The sequence below is a fragment of the Amblyraja radiata genome, chromosome 14, assembly GCF_010909765.2.
Source record: "Amblyraja radiata isolate CabotCenter1 chromosome 14, sAmbRad1.1.pri, whole genome shotgun sequence".
Taxonomy (NCBI): domain Eukaryota; kingdom Metazoa; phylum Chordata; class Chondrichthyes; order Rajiformes; family Rajidae; genus Amblyraja; species Amblyraja radiata.
This window is the reverse complement of record NC_045969.1, coordinates 6,459,154-6,484,117: the sequence shown is the minus strand read 5'-3', so window position 1 is coordinate 6,484,117 and position 24,964 is coordinate 6,459,154. Positions and strand designations below refer to the sequence as shown.

Genomic DNA, 24,964 nt, shown 5'->3' with positions numbered 1-24,964 from the left:
ACAAACTCTGTACAGACAGCCCCCTTGGTCAGGATCAAACCCAGGTCTTTAGCGCTGTAGGGCAGCCACTCTACCGCTGAGCCCAATGTTCATTGTTTCCACCCTCAAATTCCTTTGCCATTAACCTGTTAGCACATCTTTGGGATGTGGGAGGAAACCGGAGAACAAAGCAAATCTTTATGTTCACAAGACAAACGTGCAAACTCCACACAAGTAGCACCCTCTACCATGATCAAACCTGGGCCCTTGGAGCTTTGAGGCAGCAGTATTAGCTGTTGTGCCACCATGTCACCTCTCTATGTTCCATATCTGAGGAGGGATATCTAGTTTTGTTTAGTTAAGAGATACAGCGCGGAAATGGGCCCTTCGATCCACTGGGCCAGTGCAAACCAGCGATACCCGCACATCAACGCTATCCTACACACACTAGGAACATTTCTTTTTCATTTACCAAGCCAATTAACCTACACACCTGCACGTCTTTGGAGTGTGGGAGGAAACCCGAAGATCTCGGAGTAAATCCACGCAGGTCACGGGGAGAACGGAGAAACTCTGTACAGACAAGCACCCGGGTCTCCAGCGTTGCAAGCGCTGTATGGCAGCAACTCTACCGCTGCGCCACCGTGGCTGCCTATGCTGGCATTGGAGAGGGTCGAGAGGAGGTTTATGAGGGTGATCCCAGGGATGATTGAGTTAACGTATGATGTCTCTGCTAGATTTCTTGCTAGAGTTTAGATGGCTGAGGGGGTAACCTCATTGAAATGTACCGAATGGTGAAAGGCCTGGATAGAGTGGACGTGGATAGGATGTTTCCACTGGTGGGAGAGTCTGGGACCAGATGGCACAGCCCGTTCCAGGTGCGACAAAGGTTCACCTGTATCTCCTCCAACCTCATCTACTGCATCCGCTGCTCTAGATGTCAGGTGATTTACATCGGGGAGACTAAGCGGAGGTTGGGCGATCGTTTCGCCGAACACCTCCGCTCAGTCCGCAATAACCTACCTGAACTCCCGGTGGCTCAGCACTTCAACTCCCCCTCCCATTCCCAATCCGACCTCTCTGTCCTGGGTCTCCTCCATTGCCAGAGTGAGCAACACCGGAAATTGGAGGAACAGCACCTCATATTCCGCCTGGGTTGCTTGCGTCCGGATGGCATGAACGTTGAATTCTCCCAGTTTTGCTAGCCCTTGCTGTCTCCTCCCCTTCCTTAACCCTCGAGCTGTCTCCTCCCATCCCCCCGCCCTCGGGCTCCTCCTCCTCCCTTTTTCCTTCCTTCTCCCCCCCACCCCCCATCAGTCTGAAGAAGGGTTTCGGCCCGAAACGTTGCCTATTTCCTTCGCTCCATAGATGCTGCTGCACCCGCTGAGTTTCTCCAGCATTTATGTGTACCTTCGATCTTCCAGCATCTGCAGTTCCTTCTTGAGCACCTTTAGAAAGCAGATTAGGAGGAATTTCTTCAGCCAGAGGGTGGTGAATCTGTGGAATTAATTGTGCAGTGGAGGCCAAGTCACTTAGTATTCTTAACGCAAAGATTTACAGGTTTTTGATTAGTTAGGGTGTCAAAGGTTGCAAGGAGAAGGCAGGAGAATGGGGTTGAGAGGGAAAGATAGGTCACCCATAATTGGATGATGGAGTAGACTTGATGGGCCGAATGGCCTAATTCTGCTCCTACGACTTATGAAGTTATGAACTTAAAAGCCCCTCCCAAAAAAATCACAACGTACTGCAAATGTGAAAAAAAAATTCTCATTTCTGTTTGGATTAAATTTGATGACTTTGAAAAGACGGATTACCTGGTTGTATCCCTGAGGAACAAATGTTAACTTTCGGGAAAAAAAAGTCCCGCAGTAATAAAAACCTACTTAGCATTCTTTTCCCTGCAGGTTTACAACCGTTTACCCCTCCTACCTGCTCGATGCGTTGGTTCGAAGCCAAGGACTTGGCTGCCTGCCAATGCAATATGTTTAGCAGCATCCATCTCACCAGTGTTTAGGCAGTGATCACCATGAGGTTTTTGAGGCTGGTCAGAGCTGGGCGAGGCCTAGAAATCTAGGTCTGGGGCGGCACGGTGGCGCAGTGGTAGAGTTGCTGCCTCACTGCGCTTACAGCGCCGGAGACCCGGGTTCGATTCCGACTATGGGTGCTGTCTGTACGGAGTTTGTACGTTCTCCCCGTTACCTGCGTGGGTTTTCCCTGAGATTTTCGTTTTCCTCCCACACTCCAAAGACATACGGATTTGTAAGTTAATTGGCTTGGTATAAATGTAAATTGTCCCTAGTGCGTGTAGGATAGGGTCAATATGCCGGATCGCCTCTCGATGCGGACTCGGTGGAACAAAGGGCCTGTTTCCGCGCTGTATCTCTAAACTAAACTAAATTATATCTGCTGTCTGTTCTAAGTTTTAGTTTAGTTTGTTATTGTCACGTGTGGCGAGGTACAGTGAAAAGCTTTTTACTTTAGTTTAGTTAAGTTGAGAGATACAGCGTGGACACAGGCCCTTCGGCCCACTGTGTCCGCACCGACCACCGATCACCCGCACTCTAACACTATCTTACACACACTGGGGAAAATTCACATTTATACCAAGCCAATTCACCTACTAACATGTATGTCTTTGGAGTGTGGGAGGAATCCGACGATCTCGGAGAAAACCCACGCAGGTCACGAGGAAAACGTACAAAATCCGTAAGGACAAGCACCCATAGCTATAATCGAACCCGGATCTCAGGAGCTGTAAGGCAGCAGCTCTACCGCTGCACCTCCATGCAACCCATAAATCTGTTCTTAGGGTTAGTTTAGATTATTACTGTCATGTTTACCGAGGTACAGTGAAAAGCTTTTTGTTGTGTGCTGTGCAGTCAAAGAAGAGTCTACACATGATTACAATCAAACCACCCACAGTGTACAGATAAAGGATAAAGGGAACAACATTTAGTGCCAGATAAAGTCCGATAATGTCCAATTAAAGAGTTTGAGGATCTCCAATGTGGTAGTTAGGAGGTCAGGACCGTTCTAGCTGGTGAGAGAGTGGTTCAGTTGCCTGATAACAGCTGGGAAGAAACTGTCCCTGAGTTTGAAGGTGTGCGTTTTCTTGCCTGATGGGAGTGGGGAGAAGAGGGAGTGACCGGGGTAAGACTGGTCCTTGATTATGCTGCTGGCCTTGCTCAGGCAGCGTGACGTGCAGATGGAGTCAGTGGAAGGGAGGTTGGTTTGTGTGTAAAGGGCCTGTCCCACATGGGCGTCATTTGCGCGTCACGCAGGTGGCGAGCAAAGATTCTGTGAATCCCAAAATCCTGGGGCGCCGCGCGCGACGCTGTCGTGACACGTCAATGATGTCGCGTAAATGACGCGCAAATATCGCACAAGGGCCGAATGGCCTCCTTCTGCACCTATTCTCTATGTTTCTATCTATGAGGGGTGGCAGCCATGTCAAATGTTTCAGGAACTGGGCCGACGTCCTTTGAGGAGAAGAGGGTGAAAAACATTGACTGGAATAATTTTGCGTGGCAATGCTCTGTCGTGTATGCGATTGTTAATGATCTACTGCGTGTGAAATTTCACATGACTCATGTCTCTCTGCTTAGATTCCAACGTTACATCCTCATTAAGCTGAATCTCCCATTCGAAGAGTCATGTCACCGGAGCTCAGATGAGGTTGGCATATAGGAATTAAATTCTAATGTAGTCGGGCGAAATAAATTAGTTTAGGACCAAGATTGGCTCCTGATGCTTGCCCTTCACTACTCCCCTTCACCTCGATTGTTCCTCTCGTTCCTCAACTCACATGGGTCCCAGTCCGTGCTGAGAGCTCCCTCATTACCAGGCATCTAAGGACAGATGTTGGGCCGGAGGTCACTGGGTATCTGATTTTCTCTGATTAGACTCCTGCTAAGGTTCGTGAGAAATTTCTCCAGTGGCTTTGCAGTGAAATATTCTAATGAGGAGAATGAAGATGTCAAATTGAGAAACTTTCAAAGACTTCTTCTCGCCTTTACTCTTCACATGGGCGGCACGGTGGCGCAGCGTTAGAGTTGCTGCCTTACAGCGCCAGGGACCCGGGTTCGATCCTGACTACGGGCGCGGTCTGTACGGAGTTTGTACGTTCTCCCCGTGACCTGCGTGGGTTTTCTCCGAGATCTTCGGTTTCCTCCCACACTCCACAGACGTACAGGTTTGTAGGCTAATTGGCTTGGTAAAATTGTAAATTGTCCCTAGCATGTGTAAGATAGTGTTAGTGTGCGGGGTTCGCAGGTCGGCGCAGACTCGGTGGGATAAAGGGCCGTTTCCGTGCTGTATCTCTAAACTAAAAACTAGGAAATATCTGCTCTCTTTCCCTTGTCCAATTCCCCACATTGCTCCTTTCACTATTGCATCCTCTTCCCTCTGTTTCCATTCCTCCTCTTACCTCTCGCAGTAACTTTTAGACTATAGACGGGAGAGATATAGCGCGGAAACAGGCCCTTCGGCCCACGCTGACCAACGATCACCCCATACACTAACCTATACATGCTAGGGACAATTCTACCACTTACCAAAGCCAATCAGCCTACAAACATTTATGTCTTCGGAGTGTGGGAGGAAACTGGAGCCCATGCAGGTCACGGGGAGAATGCACAAACTCTGTACAGACAGCACCCAGAGTCAGGATTGAACCTGGGTCTCTGGCGCTATAAGGCAGCAACTCTACCGCTGTGCTATTGTGCCGTCCTTTAAGGTCTTCTGAACTTCTACGAACACAGGTCCAGTCAATCAAATCACTGACAGGCCCACCATGCCAAGAACCTGTCCGGTGAACATTCTATGGCAAGTGTATCCTTTCCTGAGGAGACCATAATGCATGTAATTTGGTTTTACCAAGATCTTTTCACGATGAAGGCCAAAGTATCATTTGCATTCTTGAACTCCTGCAGGCTTGCTTTACTTGAATGCTACACAAGGACATCCGAACTCTTTTGAACATTAGCTTCTCCTACACTATCACCAGATTCTGTCCTCTGTTTTCTATGTTAGTTTAGTTTAGATTAGTGATACAGAGCGGAAACAAGTCTTTTGGCCCACCGAGCCATGGGCCGACCAGCGATGTCCGCGCACTTACACTATCCTACACATTGGGACATGGAGAATGTACAAACTCCGTACAGTCGGCACCCATAGTCGGGATCAAACCCGGGTCTCTGGCACGGTAATAATGCCCCTGTCCCACTTAGGAAACCTGAACGGAAACCTCTGGAGACTTTGCGCCCCACCCAAGGTTTCCGTGCGGTTCCCGGAGGTTGCAGGTGGTTGCCGGAGGTTGCAGGTAGTGGAAGCAGGTAGGGAGACTGACAAAAACCTCCGGGAACCGCACGGAAACCTTGGGTGGGGCGCAAAGTCTCCAGAGGTTTCCGTTCAGGTTTCCTAAGTGGGACAGGGGAATTAGTAAGCAGCTCTAGCGCTGTGCCAATGTGCCATGGTAGATTAGTTTAGTTTATTGTCACGTGTACCGAGGTACAGTGAAAAGCTTTTTTGTCGCGTGCTATCCAGTCAGAGGAAAGACCATACATGATTACAATCGAGCCATCCACAATGTATAGATGGAGTAGAGGTTCAAAGGAGTGGAGCGTTTGTAATGTGTGATTCAAGTTCAAGTTCAAGTGAGTTTATTGTCATGTGTCCCTGTATAGGACAATGGAATTCTTGCTTTGCTTAAGCACACAGAACATAGTAGGCATTTACTACAAAACAGATAAATGTGTCCATATACCATGATATAAATATATACACACATGAATAAATAAACTGGTAGTGCAAATAACAGAAAGTGGTTGCTAATAATCAGAGTTTTGTCCGAGCCAGGTTTAATAGCCTGATGGCTGTGGGGAAGTAGCTATTCCTGAACCTGGTTGTTGCAGTCTTCAGGCTCCTGTACCTTCTACCTGAAGGTAGCAGGGAGATGAGTGTGTGGCCAGGATGGTGTGGGTCTTTGATGATACTGCCAGCCTTTTTGAGGCAGCGACTGCGATAAATCCCCTCGATGGAAGGAAGGTCAGAGCCGATGATGGACTGGGCAGTGTTTACTACTTTTTGTAGTCTCTTTTCCTCTCCAGGGCGCTCAAATTGCCGAACCAAGCCACGATGCAACCGGTCAGCATGCTCTCGACTGTGCACCTGTAGAAGTTAGAGAGAGTCTTCCTTGACAATCCGACTCTCCGTAATCTTCTCAGGAAGTAGAGGCGCTGATGAGCTTTTTTGATAATTGCGTTAGTGTTCTCGGACCAGGAAAGATCTTCAGAGATGTGCACGCCCAGGAATTTGAAGTTCTTGACCCTTTCAACCATCGATCCATTGATATAAATGGGGCTGTGGGTCCCCCTCCTACTCCTTCCAAAGTCCACAATCAGTTCCTTGGTTTTGCTGGTGTTGAGGGCCAGGTTATTGCGCTGGCACCATATGGACAGTTGCTCGATCTCTCTTCTGTACTCTGACTCATCCCCATCAGTGATACGCCCCACAATAGTGGTGTCATCAGCGAACTTGATGATGGAGTTCGCACTGTGGTTCGCTATGCAGTCATGGGTATAGAGTGAGTACAGCAGGGGGCTGAGCACGCAGCCTTGAGGTGCTCCCGTGCTGATTGTTATTGAGGCTGACACATTTCCACCAATACGAACAGACTGTGGTCTGTGGGCGAGGAAGTCGAGGATCCAGTTGCAGAGGGATTCGCAGAGACCCAGTTCTGCGAGTTTGGTAACCAGTTTGGAGGGGATGATTGTGTTAAATGCCGAGCTGTTATCAATGAATAACAGCATGACATATGAGTTTTTGTTGTCCAAGTGGTCCACTTGCAGATCCACTTCTGAGACCAGCACGCAGCGAGTCCCCTGGCTTGGGTGCCATCTTTGTGCTGTGTATTCCATGGATTTACTCATTCATTCAACTTGTCCAAATCCCCTTGAAATCTCTTTGCATCCTCCTCGCCGCCAATATCATCAGCAAACTGAGATATTTGGTTCTCATATCCACATCATAAGGTCATAAACAGTGTGTTCGACTGTCCCGACGTCGGAGTTTCGATCATCCCGACGAGAGGGTCTGTACATCCGGCCGTCCGTAGCGGCGACTACGGAGGGTTTATGTCCCCGACCACGGATGAACAGGGGAGGAGGACTGACTGAACCTTGTTGCCTTCCACCACAGTGAAGAATGCTGTGGTGGATGTTTGTGTTGGAATTTATGCTGTACTGGTGTGTTCTTTTTTTCAACTGTATCGCTGCTGGCAAATTCATTTCACTGCACCTTGGTTGGTGCATGGGACGAACCCGTTGAGTCTACTCCACCATTCAATCATGGCTCTGATCTATCTCTCCCTCCTAACCCCATTCTCCTGCCTTCTCCCCATAACCCCTGACATCCGTACGAATCAAGAATCTATCTGTTTGTGCCTTAAAAATATCCATTGACGTGGCCCCCACAGCCTTAAGGGTCTGTCCCACTTGGGCGTCATTTGCGCGTCACGCAGATGGCGCCCGAAGATTTTGTGCATCACAGAATCCTGAGGCGCCGCACGAGACCGCGCGTCACTGCCTAGGTCACCACGCACCATGCGGGCGTAATGCGCAACGTGCGAGCATCACGTGCGCGTCGTGCGGCGTGACACGTAAATTATGTTGCGTAAATGATGCGCAAATGATGCCCAAGTGGAACTGGCCCTTTATGTGGCAAAGAATTCCACAGATCCACCACCCTCTGACTAAAGAAATTCCTCCTCATCTCCTTCCTGAAAGAACGTCCTTTAATTCTGAGGCTGTGACCTCTAGTCCTAGACTCTCCCACTAGTGGAAACATCCCCTCCACATCGACTCTATCCGAGCCTTTCGCTATTCGTGAACCTATTCACTATTCGCTGTATGTGATGTGAATTAATGTAGCTCGACCACAGATCTCTATAGCACGCCACTAGTTATTGCCTGCCAGCCCGAAAATGACCCATTTATTCCTACGCTCCACTTTCTATCTGCCAAACAGTTTTTCAATCCCTGGCAATACCTCTAATCCCTAATCTCTTCTGTGGGATTTTATCAATGGCTTCTGAAAATCTAAATGTACTGTGTTCAAAGGTTCTCCCTTATCTATTCTACCAGCTACATCTTCAAAAAACTCCTGCACGTTTATCTAACATGACTTCTCTTTCTCAGACTCCTGTCGGCTTTGTCCAATCCCATTGATATTTTCTAAACATTCTGCGATCGCATCTTTTATAATAGTCTCTAACACATTCCTTGTTATTGATGTGAGGTTAAATGGTCTGTAATTTCCTCTCTTCCTTTTTGTTTAAAGGAACGAGCTGCCGGGGGAGGTAGTTGAGGCAGGGACTATCGCAACGTTTAAGAAACAGTTAGACAGGTACATGGATAGTTTGTTTAGGAAAGAACTGCAGATGCTTGAAAAATCAAAAGAAGACAAAAAATGCTGGAGGAACTCAGCGGGTGAGGCAGCATCTATGGAGAGAAGGAATAGGTGACGTTTCGGGTTGAGACCCTTCTTCAGGCTGATGTCGGGGGGGGGCGGGAAAAAGAAAGGAAGTAGGTGGAGACAGTGGGATTGCGGGAGAACTGGGAAGGGGGAGGGGAAGGAGGGAGAAAGCAAGAGCTTTCTCCCCCCTTCTAAGGTACATGGATAGGACAGGTTTGAGGGATATGGGCCAAACGCAGGCAGGTGGGACATGTGGGCAAGTTGGGCAAAGGGCCTGTTTCCACACTGTATCACTCTATGACTCTATCTAATGGGGTTAGATTTGACACCTTCATATTTGTCTGAGACGTTCCATCAGCTATAGAATGATTGGAAAATGACAAACTAATAGATCTATTATTTCCATAGTATGCTAGAATGTAGATTAATCCCTGGTATTTATCATCCTTTAGTGCAGTTAATTAATCCACAATTATATATTTTTACCCAAATATATACGGTGCACGGTGGCGCAGTGGTAGAGTTGCTGCCTTACAGCGCCAGAGACCCGGGTTCGATCCCGGCCACGGGTGCTGCCTGTACGGAGTTTGTACGTTCTTTCCGTGGCTGCGTGGGTTTTCTCCGGGTGCTCCGGTTTCCTCCCACACTCCAAAGGCGTGCAGGTTTGTTGGTTAATTAGCTTGGGTAAAAATTGTAAATTGTCGCCAGTGTGTGTAGGATAGTGTTAGTGCAGGGGGATCGCTGGTCGGTGTAGACTCGCTGGGCCTGAGGGCCCTTTTCCACTTTGAACTAAACTAAATTAAACTAAAGTTAACCCTTTAATTGCTCATCTTGTTTCAAAGATGACTAAAGTGTAGTTTAGTTAGATTTATAGTTTAGTTTGGTTTACTTTAGTTCGGTTTAGTTTATTGTGACGTATACCAAGGCACAGTGAAATGCTACATTATTGTGTGTTATCCAGTCAGTGGAAAGACTATACATGATTACTATCAAACTGTCCACTGTGCACAGCCAAAGGATTTTTAATTGTTTTACAGTAATATGGTACCGTAGATACATAGTATATTTTGACATGTTACATTTCATGTACAGCCTCGTAATTAAAAAAAAAAAATTTAACAGTAAAAAGGAGACGGAAAGAGAATAGAAAAGAAATAGAGAGGCGAGTGAGAAAAAGTAAAGGAGACAAGAAAGAAAATAGAGAGAGAAGAAGAAGTGGTAGAAAGCAGAAGAATAAAGGAGAGATAGCACAGACACAGGATGAAGGGAATAATGTTCAGCGCAAGATAAAGTCCGATTAAACAAGATAGTCCGCAAGTCTCCGTTGAGGTAGATGGTAGATGGTAGGTCTCTAGTTGGTGATAGGATGGTTCAAATGCCTGCTTAAACTGGGAAGAAAGTTTCCTTGCTTTGCCATTTTATTTTGTTGCCAGTTATAAATCCCTGGCTCTGGGTGACAACATTTGGAGCAGCTCTGAAGTCAACTTTCACATTCCTTGTAAGTTTACCCTCAAAATCCATTTTCACTCTCTCGATCTGCGTCACGATCCTTGTGTGCTGAGCTGACAACTGCTCCTAATTCTCAGGACTTTTACTTGATCTGAAACTTTTATAAGACTCCTCTTTAGATCTGATACTTTCCTTAAACTGTTTTTGTTGAGCAGATTTGGGTCACTTTTCCTTTAGTGATTTTTTTATGAGTACAGAATGTACAACTCTTCCAATTTATTTTTTCATTCTTGACATGTTGGCCATTGTTGATTCTGAGGTAGATGTTTTTTTCGCCCAGAGGGTGTCTGTAGTCTGGAACGCACAGCCTACGAATGTAATGGAGGCAGGTGGTAGCTCAATATTTTAAATGAATTTGATTCTCCGGCGCTCCAGAGAAAACAGTCCGAGTCTGCCCAACCTCTTTCCTGTAACTAATACCAGCAGACCATCACACAAACCAACCTCCCTTCCATTGACTCCATTTATACCTCACGTTGTCTCAGCAAGGCCTGCAGCATAATCAAGGATGAGTCGCACCCTGGCCACTTCTCCCCTCTCCCATCGGGCAAAAGGTATAGAAGTGTGAAAACTCACACCTCCAGATTCAGGGACAGTTTCTTCCCAGCTGTTATCATGCAACTGAACCATCCTACCTCAACCAGAGAGCGGTCCTGAACTACTATCTACCTCTTTGGTGACCCTTGGACTATCATTGATTGGACTTTACTGGCTTCACCTTGAACTATCCAATATTCCCTTATCATGTATCTGTCCACTGTATATGGCTCAAATATAATCATGTACTGTCTTTCCACTGGCTGGTTAGCAAGCAGCAACAGCTTTTCAAGTCAAGTCAGTTTATTCGTCACATACACATACGAGATGTGGAGTGAAATGAAAAGTGGCAATGCCTGTGGATTTTGTGCAAAAAGACAAACAAACAAACAACCAAACAAACTACAAACAGAATGGAACAGAAGTATTATTTTACATATTAAATATTGTGGGCGGAAGGAAAAACGTTCAGTAGAGTTAGTCCCTGGTGAGATAGGAGTTTACAGTCCTAATGGCCTCTGGGAAGAAACTCCTTCTCAGCCTCTCCGTTCTCACGGAGGCGTTTGCCTGAACGTAGCAGCTGGAACAGTCCGTTGCAGGGGTGGAAGGGGAAGGGGTCTCCCATGATTTTATTGGCTCTGGAGTTGCACCTCCTGATGTATAGTTCCTGCAGGGGAGCGAGTGAAGTTCCCATAGTGCGTTCGGCCGAACGCACTACTCTCTGCAGAGCCTTCTTGTCCTGGGCAGAGCAATTCCCAAACCAGATGGTAATATTTCCGGACAAGATGCTTTCCACAGCCGCTGAGTAGAAGCACTGGAGGATCCTCGGAGACACTCTGAATTTCCTCAATTGCCTGAGGTGGTAAAGGCGCTGCCTTGCCTTACTCACGAGTGCTGCGGCGTGTGATGTCCATGTCATATCCTCAGAGATGTGGACTCCCAGATATTTAAAACAGCTCACCCTATCCACAGTATCCCCATTTATCCTCAATGGTGTGTACGTCCTCGGATGATGTGCCCTCCTAAAGTCCATGATCAGCTCCTTAGTTTTTTTGATGTTCAAGAGGAGGCTGTTGTCCTGACACCAGAGTGCTAGACCAGCCATCTCCTCCCGGTAGGCCTTCTCGTCGTTGTCTGAGATCAGGCCCACCACCACAGTGTCATCAGCAAACTTAATTATTGAGTTGGAGCTGAACCTAGCCACACAGTCATGTGTGTACAGGGAGTACAATAGGGGGCTGAGGACGCAACCCTGGGGCGATCCTGTGCTCAGGGTGAGGGACTTCTATGTATTCCCTCCCATCTTGACTACCTGGGACCTGGCGGTGAGAAAGTCCAGGGCCCAGGCACACAGGGGGGGTGTTGAGCCCTAATTCCAGTAGCTTCTCGGCCAGTCTGGTGGGGACTATCGTGTTGAAGGCTGAACTGAAGTCTATGAACAGCATCCTCACGTAGCCCCCCTTCTCGATGACAAGATGAGAGAGAGCGGTGTGCAAAACCTGGGAGACCGCATCGTCCGTGGATCTGTTTGGACGGTATGCGAACTGCAACGGGTCCACTATACCTCGGCACACGTGATTGTAAACTAAATTAAACTAAGCTAAATTAATACCTCCTAATCCAGGCAACATTCTGGTAAACCTCCTTGAGACCTTTTCCATCGACTCCAAATCCATCCTGTAATGGGGTGACCAGAACCTCCCCTTCTGACCACGTGGGTTTTCTCCAGGAGCTCTGGTTTCCTCCCACACGCCAAAGAGGTGCAGGTTTATAGGTCAATTAGCTTCGATAAATCGTCTCAAGTGTGAAGCATTGAACTAGTGTACGTATGATCGCTGGTCGACGTGGAATCGGTGGGCCGAACGGACTGTTCCCACACTGTATCTCCAAAACCCAAGGTGGCGCAGCGGTAGAGTAGCTGACTTATAGCGAATGCAAAGCCAGGACACCCGGGTTCGATCCTGACTATGAACGCTGTCTGTACGCAGTTTGTACGTTCTCCCGGTGCCTTGCGTGGGTTTTCGCTGAGATCTTCGGTTTCCTCCCACACTCCAAAGACGTACAGGTTTGTAGGCTAGGTACACAAAATTGCTGGGGAAACTCAGCGGGTGCAGCTTCGCTCCATAGATGCTGCTGCACCCGCTGAGTTTCCCCAGCAATTTTGTGTACCTTCGATATTCCAGCATCTGCAGTTCCTTCTTGAACACAGGTTTGTATGCTAATTGGCTTTGTAAATGTAAACATTGTCCCAAGTGTGTGTGGGATAGTGTTAATGTGCGGGGAGCACTGGTCGGCGCGGACCCGTTGGGCCGAAGGGCCAGTTTCCACGCTGTATCTCTAAACTAAACCAAACTAAGTGTGGCGCTTGCAGGGTTTCAAAGACCAATGCACAATGGGCGGCCCGTGTGTTAGCGAGGGGTGGAGGAGATGAAAGGTCTTAATCAGTCAGCTCGAGGGAGAAGCGCAGGAAAGCAAAACATTGCGGGGATAATGATCGTCTTGCAAAGCGACACAGGGCGGCAACCCTCTCGGTGGGAACGGTGATACTGACGCTGAGCTGAACAATAAACAGTATGGAGCACAATTAGAAGAGTGCTAAGTGGATTCTAATGAGGCAGAACCGAAAAATGAAACTCCAAGTTAATGGAAATGCCTGTCGACAAGAACTGTTATCATCATTCATGTTAATTGCATTCCCAGTACCTCCGCTGTTCAGAGTGTGAAGGTGCAGGTTTCTATCATTGGTCAGTGGGGTCTGAAGAAGGGCCTCAAATCCGAAACGTCACCCATTCCTTCACTCCAGAGATGCTGCCAGACCTGCTGAATTACTCCAGCATTTTGTGCCCATCTTTGGTGTAAACCAGCATCTGCAGTTCCTTCCAACACAGATTGAGTATAAGAGTCAGGATACTATAATACAGCTTTATGGGACATTAGTTAAGCCAAAGAGGGTTGTGGAGGCAACATCATTGGGTATTTTTAGGCAGAAGCTGACAGATACTTGATTGGTAAGGGTGTCATGGGTTAAAGGGGGGGGGACAGGAGAATGGGGTGGAGAGGAAAAGATAGACCAGGCATGATTAAATTGCGGAGTAGATTCGATGGGCTGAATGGCCTACTTCTGCTCCTAGAACATGAACATTTGGAATATTCCTTTAGTTTCAGAGGTGCAGTGTGGAAACAGGCCCTTTGTCCAAACATGTCCACGCTGACCAATGATTACTATTACAGTATTTCTATCCTACACACTAGGGACAATTTACAGAAGCCAATTAACATACAATACAATACCTTTTATTTGTCATTTGAACCTCACATGAGGTTCAAACGAAATGTGGTTTCTGCAGCCATACAAAAAAAGAACCAAGACACACACCAACACAATTCAATTCACATAAACATCCATCACAGTGAGTCTCCTCCTCACTGTGATGGAAGGCAAAGACTTGTCTCTCCCCTGCTCTCCATTCCTCTCCCGAAGTCGAGGTCAAAGCCCCCGGCGGGCGCTAGCAAGTCCGCGGCCACTCAAAGCCACGCCGGGCGATGTAGGGCCCTGCCCCGCGTCTTGATGTTGGAGCCCCCGGCGGGCGCTAGCAAGTCCGCGGCAATTTACAGCCACGCCGGGCGTTGTAAGGCCCCCCTCCAGGTCACTCTCAACCTCTATGATGTTTGCTCTCAACCCCGCAATTCGGGCGGGAGAAGTCGCCGTTGCCGGTGCCCTGCAAAGCAGTCTCCCACCGGGGACCCGCGAGCTCCCGGTGTCACCATCCACCGGAGTCGGGTCGCAGCAGCTCGCCGCCGCAGCTCTCCGCGCTCCGAAGCTGGCTAGCTCCACGGAGGTAGGTCCGTAGGTCCACAGCCCCACAGCTCCACAGCTCCACAGGCTCCACAGGCTCCACAGCTCCACAGCTCCACAGCTCCACAGCTCCACAGCTCCACAGCTCCACAGCTCCACGGAGGTAGGTCCACAGCTCCACAGGCTCCGTGACTTGAGCCCCCAGGTCGCTCCGATTGGAGGCCGCTCCACGGCGCTAGGCCCCAACGGCAACGGAGACCCGACAGGGAAAAGGTCGGGTCTCCATGCAGGGAAGAGATTTAAAAGTTTCCCCCACCCACCCCCCACCCCTACACATTTAAAAACCCATTACAAACTAAACCCTCAACAGGACAAAAAAATAAAAAATACACAGACAGACTGCAGAGGCCGCTGCGACATCGGTCGCACCGCCCGCCCGTTCATGTTGGACCCACCATGCGAACCTGCACCTCTTTGGAATGTGGGAGGAAACCGGAGCACCCGGAGGAAACCCATGCAGTCACAGAGACTCAGGCCCTTCCAGCCTAATGACCCACTGTAGTGTATGGTAGACAGAAATGCTGGAGAAACGCAGCGGGTGAGGCAGCATCTATGGAGCGAAGGAATGGGTGACGTTTCGGGTCGAGACCCTTCTTCAGACTGATGTGGCGGTGGGGGGGGGGGGGGGGGGGCGGGAAGAAGAAAGGAAGAGGCGGAGACAGTAGGCAGTGGGAGATCTGGGAAGGGGAGGGGAAGGAGGGAGAAAGCAAGGACTACCTGAAATTGGAGAAGTCAACGTTCATACCGCTGGGGTGTAAACTGCCCAAGCAAAATATGAGGTGCTGCTTCTCCAATTTGTGGTGGGACTCTGTCGTCTCTGAGTTATTTACATTCCTGCATTATGTCAGTGTCTGGTTTTATCACGATCATTGTGTAGGTGTCAGTTCATCGCTCTAGGAGCAGAATTAGGCCCGTCAAGTCTACTCCGCCATTCAATCGTGGCTGATCTATCTCTCCCTCTCAACCCCATTCTCCTGCCTTCATACCATAACTCCTGATCCCTGTACTAACCACAAATCTGTCAATCTCCGCCCTGCAAATAACCATTGACTCGGCCTCCACAGCCCTCTGCGGCAATGAATCCCACCGATTCACCACCAAACTGTGAATGAGCAGTCGGCTTGAGCCCATGCTGGCAGGAACAGTGTGACTAAGTGTTTCGTCCCTCCCCTCAGGCTCTCAGCTACGTCAAGGGCAGAAGAACAGAGAAGAGAAGATACACGGAGGAGACCCATTTCATTTTTCGTCGCATTGTCCCAATGTGAGAATATTAACTGAAGATACTCAATTGCCATCGCCCAATGGAGAATAATTTCAAGATTGGCAGGATAAAATGTTTTGGAGACCCAACCACAAAAGGAACGTGAAAATGTCCGGCTAATCTCCTTTTAATGAAGACACACGAGGCTGTTGATCCTGGAATCTGGACCAGAAATCAAATTGGCATAGGAACCCGATGGATCAGACTGCATCTGTGGAGGGAAATGGAGAGTCGACATTTTGGGGTCGGGACTCTTCAGTTCAGATGGAGGGTCTTGATCTGAAACATCGATTGTTATACAGATGCTGTCTGACACGCTGAGTTCCTGGAGTAGTTTGTTTTTTTGCTCTTTTTAGAGAGTTGTATAATATAATTCAATAAAGTATCATTGAATCATTGAATCAGTGAATGTCAATTGAGGCTTAAATAGAGAAAAAGTAGCAAGATATAATTCTCCTGTTCTACATCAAAGTAATACCCAGAACCTTTTTAATTCCACTCAGAAGCACTGTATGGACATTGGTTTCAAATGATTAGTACTCCCTAAGTACTGCACTTGAGTAACAGCCTAGATTTAGGATTTAAGATTACCTTGTGACTTAGATATATATGTGACAAATCTTCGCAGAACAATGTGGACCTCTTGTGTAAGAAGGAACTGCAGATGCTGGTTTACACAGAAGACAGACGCAACATGCTGGAGTATCTCAGCGGGACGGGCAGCATCTCTGGAGAAAAGGAATAGATGACGTTTCGGGTCGAGACCCTTCTTCGGACCCTCTTTGTTCCAAAACGACATTTCATTTTCAATACAGGGTAAGAAAAACTGACCAGACGTTAAGGAGGCGATATTTTAATTGCATGAATCCAGTACCTATAGAGTCCTAGTCATACAGCAGAGAAATAGGTAATTCGGTCCAACTTGCCCATGCCAACCAATGTGCCACACCTACGCTAGTCCCATGTGTCCAGATTTGCTCCACATCTCTTCAAACCGATCCTAGGTTTGAGTACCTGTCCTTGATTGAATACATGGTTATCTACGTGTGGGAAGGAACTGCGGATGCTGGTTTACATGGAAGATAGACACAAAATGCTGGAATAACTCAGCGGGACAGGCAGCATCTCTGGAGAGAAGGAATGGGCCAGTAAGCAGAAGGGTCTCGACCCAAAACGTCACCCGTTCCTTCTCTCCAGGGATGCTTGCCTGTCCCCGCGGAGTTACTCCACCACCTTGTGTCAATCTACTAGGTTATTTTCAATGAATTGAACCTTTAAACTAAATAGTGTTGACAGCAAAGTGCATCACTGATTTAATTGATCCCAATGGATTAAACAATTAAAACATAATGATTTTGGGGAATGATGTGGATAATAATGAAGAATAAAGTATCTTGTTATGGGCAGTCCATTCTGTGACCTCTATAAAGGGGTATTTAATAGCGCCTTAATGAAATAGAACAGTTAAATATAAACACAAAGTATGTTCATAATTGAAACAAGAGTTATGCTTAATGTTCCATGATAAATCAATCCAACATTATATGAAGGGAGGTACACACAAATGCTGGAGAAACTCAGCGGGTGCAGCAGCATCTATGGAGCAAAGGAAATAGGAGACGTTTCGGGCCGAAACCCTTCTTCAGACTGATGGGGGGTGGGGGGGAGAAGGAAGGAAAAAGGGAGGAGGAGGAGCCCGAGGGCAGGGGGATGGGAGGAGACAGCTCGAGGGTTAAGGAAGGGGAGGAGACAGCAAGGGCTGGCAAAACTGTGAGAATTCAACGTTCATGCCATCCGGACGCAAGCAACCCAGGCGGAATATGAGGTGCTGTTCCTCCAATTTCCGGTGTTGCTCACTCTGGCAATGGAGGAGACCCAGGACAGAGAGGTTGGATTGGGAATGGGAGGGGGAGTTGAAGTGCTGAGCCACCGGGAGTTCAGGTAGGTTATTGCGGACTGAGCGGAGGTGTTCGGCGAAACGATCGCCCAACCTTATATGAAGGGAGATGGAAACAGGCCAATGTTGATCCGTTCACCCTAGTTCTATGTCATCCCACTTTCAAATCCACTTCTTACACACAATGGGCAATTTTAGTTTAGTCTTAATTTAGTTTAGAGATACGGTGCGGGAACAGGTGCTTCAGCCCACCGAGTCCACGCCGACCAGCAATCACCATGTCATCTCTGAGTGCCCGCTCTACCACCCACCAAATGGAGCTCAGGGCCTGGCAGACATTGACGCAGAGACAACGACCTGGCTGCTCAACACCCGGCTTGAGATCTAACTATTCCTTTGGTTTATTTATGTTTCATTCGCAAGAATAAGAAGCAATCACCACCATACACTGTACCTAGTGTGTACAGTCTTGCACACACTAGGGACAATTTACATTTATGCCAAGCCAATTAACCGAAAAAAACCTGTACGTCTTCGGAGTGTGGGAGGAAACCGAAGATCTCGGAGAAAACCCACGCAGGTCACGTGGAGAAGGTACAAACTCCGTACAGACAGCACCCGTGGTCGGGATCGAACCCGGGTCTCTGGCGCTGTAATGTACCAACTCTACCGCTGCTCCACCGTGCCGCAGAGGTTCATTAACTTACAACCCCGCACATTTTTTTGGATGCGGGAGGTAATCGGAGCACCCAAAGAGAATCAACCCGGTCACAAGGAGAACGTGCAAACTCCACACAGACAGCATCCCGAGGTCTGATTGAACCCGACGTCTGGCGTTCTGTAGTAAGAACTCCACCAGTGTCTCACCCTTGTTGTTAAGGACAGACTCGGATGAGAAGGCACTCGACCCGAAACGTCACCCATAAGGGTCTCGACTCAAAACGTCACCTATTCCTTCTCTCCAGGGATGCTGCCTGAACCGCTGAGTTACTCCGACATTTTGTGCCTATCTTCGGATCAGAAGACGTTGAGTCCATCAAGCAGCATGGGAATGAACATACAGGTAGAAATGGTCCTTAGATCCCCACCTGTTCCCACACTGCAGAAATGGCAATAGATCAACGTGTAATTAGGGTCACTAAAGACCACAGTGCAATAATTACAAAGACTCTCCTCGTTGTGTAGATTGAGTTAATCAAATTAGAAAGGCCAGCTTTGAAAAACAAATTCATAAAGTGCATTTGAGATAGTTTCTTGGAGTGATATGTTGTACAGTCATCTAGAGAGTGAGCTATTTGAGCTCCTGTAATGGGTAACAAGGGAGATTTAATAAATGACTTCAGGGTAAAAAAAAAAAATCCCTTGGAAGTAGTGATCATAACAAGATAGAATTTTGTCTTCAATTTGGAAGAACCAAATTGAAGTGTTCGACTTAAGTATAAATAATTACAAAGAAATTAGGTTAGAGTTTGCTGCAGTAGATTGGGTGGATAAATTAGCAGGAGAGAGAGCGCAGGCAAGTGGATGCAGATGTTTAATGAAATCATTCACTGCGGTCGGCAATTCTATGGGACAACCATGGAGATGCAATGAATTTAAAGAGGGTATTATATTGAAATAAATAATGTACAGGGTGGCAAACGTTTGCAGCAGATCCAAAGACTGGGAATAATTGATAAATTACGGGTGTCAGGGGTTATGGGGAGAATGGGGTTGAGAGGGAGAGATAGATCAGCCATGATCGAAAGGTGGAGCAGACTTGACGGACCGAATGGCCTAACTCTGCTCCTATCACTTATGACCTTATGAATTCTAAATCCAGCAAAGGAGGACCAAAAAGGTAAGAGAGATTGAGGATGGAACGGTGGTAAAACTGCTAGAGATGTTGTTGCCTATTTCCTTCGCTCCATAGATGCTGCCGCACCCACTGAGTTTCTCCAGCACTTTTGTCTACCTTCGATTTTCCAGCATCTGCAGTTCCTTCTTGAACGAGATGTCGCCTCACAGTGCCAGAGACCTGGGTTTGATCCTGACCTCGGGTGCTGTCTGCGTGGAGTTTGCATGTTCTCCCTGGGTTTCCTCCTGGTTGTCTGGTTAATGGGATGACTCAGTAAATTGCTCCTAATGTGCAGGGAGTGGATGCCAAAGTGGGATCTGTGCACTGCAAATCATGTACTGTCTTTCCGCTGACTGGTTAGCACGCAACAAAAGCTTTTCACTGTACCTCGGTACACGTGACAATAAACTAAACTGAATCTGAAACTGAAATGGATAACATAGAACTAGTGTGAGTGGGCGATCAATGGTCAGCGTGGATCTAATACATAGATAGAAACATAGAAAATAGGTGCAGGAGGAGGGCATTCGGCCCTTCGAGCCAGCACCGCCATTCATTGTGATCATGGCTGATCGTCCCCTATCAATAACCCGTGCCTGCCTTCTCGCCATATCCCTTGACTCCACTAGCCCCTAGAGCTCTATCTAACTCTCTCTTAAATCCATCCAGTGATTTGGCCTCCACTGCCCTCTGTGGCAGGGAATTCCACAAATTCACAACTATCTGGGTGAAAATGTTTTTTTCTCACCTCAGTCTTAAATGGCCACCCCTTTATTCTAAGACTGTGGCCCATGGTTCTGGACTCGCCCAACATTGGGAACAGTTTTCCTGCATCTAGCTTGTCCAGTCCTTTTATAATTTTATATGTTTCTATAAGATCCCCCTTATCCTTCTAAACTCCAGTGAATACAAGCCTAGTCTTTTCAATCTGATGGGCCGAAGGTAAACTAAACTATGAGTGTTATTTAGGCGACCCTAGATGGCACTACTAAATTCTGTTTACCTAACTAAGTGAACTTCATGTCACCATGCACCCTATCCCACACACCCATAGTTAAAGACATATGCAAAGTGCTGGAGTAACTCAGTGGGCCAGGCAGCATCTCTGGAGAAAAAGGTTAGAAACATTTTGGGTCGGGTCTCTTCTTCAGACCTGAAACATCACCCATCGTTTTCTCCAGAAATGCTGCCTGACCCGTTGAGTTACTCCATCACTGTGTGTCTATCTCTAGTATAAACCAGCATCCGTATTTAGAGTGTTACAGAGTCATACAGCGTGGAAACAGGCCCTTTGGCCCAACTCGCCCACACCAGCAAACACGTCCCAGCTACACTAGTCCCACCTGCCTGCATTTGGCCCTTATCCCTCCAAACCTGTGCTACCCTGGTACCTGTCTAGGGGTCTCTTAAACGTTGCGATAGTCAACGACCTCTCGTTCCATACACCCACCACCCTTCGTGTGAATTGAGTTTGTTTCTACCTTGTTAAAACAGATTTAAGTTGCAGGCAAACAAACTACTTTTATCAACCAAGTTGCTTTCAGTCAGAAAAGCTATTGATTCCCTTTTAACATTTTTGCAATCAAGGAAGTGCCATTTGCATTTTTGTTGTTGTTATTTTAGTCCCATATTATATATGGTCTATTAAAGCAGCTAATTTCTGCAGAGTGAAAGCGTCATTAAATCAGAGATTCAAGACATACGGTGACATTGAAGTCATTTTGATGTTATTCTTCAAGAGCTTGAATGCTTGTCAGGAAACTGAGCATTTTCTATACTTATCCCAGAATCTGAACCAGACCCAGTTCCTTCCAGGCATCTCATGCAGATGGAGGGCTCCCATTACACAACGGTCTACACGAAGACTCAGGAAATTCGGCATGTTTCCAATAAGTCATGTCGACTTCTACAGATGCACTGTGGAAAGCATCCCATTGGGATGCAGAGCAACTTGGCTTGGCAAATGCTCTGCCTAAGGCCGCAAGAAATAGCGAGGAGAGTTGTGGATGTAGCCCAGCCCATCGTGTAAAGGGCCAGGAAGCGAGCGGGCAAGATCATCTCTGACCCCTCTCACCCTGGCCACAAACTCTTTGAATCACTTCCCTCTGGAAGGCGACTCCGGACTGTCAAAGCTGCCACAGCCAGACATAAAAACAGTTTTTATTCACGAGTAGTTGCTCTACTCAACAGCCAATTTTGTTGGTTCACATGCTTGATCAATGGTGTTTTATCATTAATGTTTTATTATTATTAATGTTTAGTGTTTTCTGAGTCATTCGTAACTGTCACTGTATGTCATGTTGTTACTCGTGAGCGGAGCACCAAGGCAAATTCCTTGTATGTGAATACTAGCCAATAAACTTACTTACTTACTTACTAAACCAGCCTCAAACCGGAGTACTCAGCAGGACGGGCAGCATGGAGAGAAGGAATGGGTGCCGTTTCGGGTAGAAACCCTTCTTCAGACTCGACCCGAAACGTCACCCATTCCATGTCTCCAGAGATGCTGCCTGGCCCGCTGAGTTACTCCAGCTTTTTGTGTCTATCTTCGGTTTAAACCAGCATCTGTAGTTCCTTCCTATACATGTAAACTTGCCTCCTCCATACTCCCATCGATTCCATCTACACTACACTCAGTTCTGGATTAGAACGAGGGATGTCAAGGGTTCTGGGGAGAAGGCAGGAAAATGGGATTAGGAGGCAGAGATCAGACATGATTGAATGGCGGAGTGGACTCGATGGGCCAAATGGCTTAATTCTACTCCTATAACTCGTGAACTTGTGAACTTGTGAACACGCTGCCTCGGGGAAGCAGCCAACACAATCAAGGACAACTCGCACCCTGGTCATTCATAAGTTCATAAGTTATAGGAGCGGAATTAGGCCATCAAGCTACTCTGCCATTCAATCATGGCTGATCCATCTTTTCCTCTCAACCCCATTCCCCTGCCTTCTCCTCTCAACCCCTGACACCCGTACTAATCAAGAACCTGTTAATCTTCACCGTACAAATGAATTCCACAGATTCACCACCCTCTGACTAACAAAATCCCTCCTCATCTCCTTTCCAAAGGCACGTCCTTTTATCCTGAGGCGATGGTCCTTTGGTCCTGGACACTCCCACCTGTGGAGACATCCTCTCCACATCCACTCTATCCAGGCAAGTGACCAGTGCCTTCATCCCTACATTCCCAAGTTATTTTCACTACCTACTAACTTGGACTCTGACAGAGTGCGTTCCGTTTGGCTGGACTTTCCAGCTCCAATACCACTCACACAGCTCGACACCACTCGGGAGATGGCCATCCAATAGGCTGGCGAACCATCCACCACTAGGATAGTGTGAGGAATGGGCCTGACAGTGAGGTACAGAATGCAGAGCATTCCCATCCATCATGAGCCCGGGTGAAATTCTCTGCCTTCAGGACAGGAGGGGAGTAATGACCTGGAGCACCAGCTCTGCTTTCAAAGGTCAGAACCAAAACATGAACATAGAAACATAGAAACATAGAAACATAGAAAATAGGTGCAGGAGTAGGCCATCCGGCCCTTCGAGCCTGCACCGCCATTCAATATGATCATGGCTGATCATCCAACTCAGTATCCTGTACCTGCCTTCTCTCCATACCCCCTGATCCCTTTAGCCACAAGGGCCACATCTAACTCCCTCTTAAATATAGCCAATGAACTGGCCTCAACTACCTTCTGTGGCAGAGAATTCCACAGATTCACCACTCTCTGTGTAAAAAATGTTTTTCTCATCTCGGTCCTAAAAGATTTCCCCTTTATCCTTAAACTGTGACCCCTTGTTCTGGACTTCCCCAACATCGGGAACAATCTTCCTGCATCTAGCCTGTCCAACCCCTTAAGAATTTTGTACGTTTCTATAAGATCCCCCCTCAATCTTGAAAGTATCCAGAGAACCTACTTCTGAGGCAGAGAATTCCACAGACTCACCACTCTCTGTGAGAAAAACATAATAATAATAATAATAATAATAATAATAATAATAATAATAATAATAATAATAATAATAATAATAATAATAATAATAATAATAATAATAACAATAATAATAATAATTATAATAATAATAATAATAATAATAATAATAAATATTTTATTAATCCCCTTATTCAGGGGAAATTCAGATGTCCTTGCAGCACACTAATAAAAATACAACATAGCATTAAAGAAGTCTAACATTAAAAACATAAAAACATAAAAACATAAAAACCTGTTTTCTCCTCCATTATTTTTCCGAAAGGCTGGTTCTGTGGTTGCGGTAGACTTTGGACTTTAGACTTACAGCATGGAAACTAGCCCTTCGGCTCACTGAGAACACACCGACCATTAATCACCCACTGTCCCACTTAGGAAACCTGAACGGAAACCTCTCGAGACTTTGCGCCCCACCCAAGGTTTCCGTGCGGTTCCCGGAGGTTTTTGTCAGTCTCCCTACCTGCTTCCACTACCTGCAACCTCCGGCAACCACCTGCAACCTCCGGGAACCTTGGTTGGGGCGCAAAGTCTCCAGAGGTTTCCGTTCAGGTTTCCTATGTGGGACAGGGGCAATGCTTTCGCACTATCTTACACACTAGGGACAATTTACAATTTACAGATAGGTAAATATGTGTATAAGTTCTTTAGGAGGCAAAAATGCATGTAATTTGGTTTTACCTAGTTCGTGTGCAATTGTAGTAAATTGTACTTCATCTTGAACTAAAAACCTTTCACCATAAAGGCCAACGTACGATTTGCATTCATAAAACCCTGCAATCTTGCTTTCCTTGAATAGTATATCAGGACATCCAAATTCATTAACTTTGCCAAATCGCTCACCAAATTCTGCGCTCTGTTTCCCACATTAGTTTAGTTTAGATTATTGTCACTCAAAGAAAACTCCCGCGGTTACGGGGAGAATGTACAAACTACCTGCAGATGGCACCCGTAGTCAGGATCAAACCCGGGTCTCTGGCGCTGTGAGGCAGCAACTCTACCGCTACACCACTGTGCCGCCCCCAGCACCCCAATAGACAATAGACAATAGGTGCAGGAGTAGGCCATTCGGCCCTTCGAGCCAGCACTGCCATTCAATGTGATCATGGCTGATCATCCACAATCAGTACCCCGTTCCTGCCTTCTCCCACATATCCCCTGACTCCGCTATCTTTAAGAGCCCTATCTAGCTCTCTTGAAAGTATCCAGAGAACCTGCCTCCACCGCCCTCTGAGGCAGAGAATTCCACAGACTCACAACTCTCTGTGTGAAAAAGTGTTTCCTCATCTCCGTTCGAAATGCCTTACCCCTCATTCTTAAACTGTGATCCCTGGTTCTGGACTCCCCCAACATCGGGAACTTGTTTCCTGCCTCTGCACCACCCCGAGAGCCAAAGACTCCATCACAGCAAGACACCAAAAAAGTGGTTTAAAATAAAGAATGCTAATTGAAGTTGTCTGCTCTCGGTAGAATAAGATGGTCGCCACTTATCCATGGCATTTTCTATTTCAATTTCTTTAAAGTACAAATCAGTATTATCATTGCTGGTGGTGAAGTCCATCAAACTCTATCACAGTGGTGTTGGAGTGCATGATTTATCATCAAGAAGAGAATAAG

General features: G+C 47.1%; 1 long non-coding RNA gene across 1 annotated transcript; it reads left to right on the top strand.

The window, feature by feature from the left end:
• Nucleotides 1–253: 253 nt before the first annotated feature.
• LOC116980900 lies at nucleotides 254–22,098 on the top strand. Its single transcript, XR_004414088.1, has 3 exons — nucleotides 254–265; nucleotides 2,942–2,946; nucleotides 21,986–22,098. It is a non-coding gene; the product is annotated as an uncharacterized LOC116980900 (long non-coding RNA).
• The last annotated feature ends 2,866 nt before the right edge of the window (nucleotides 22,099–24,964 follow it).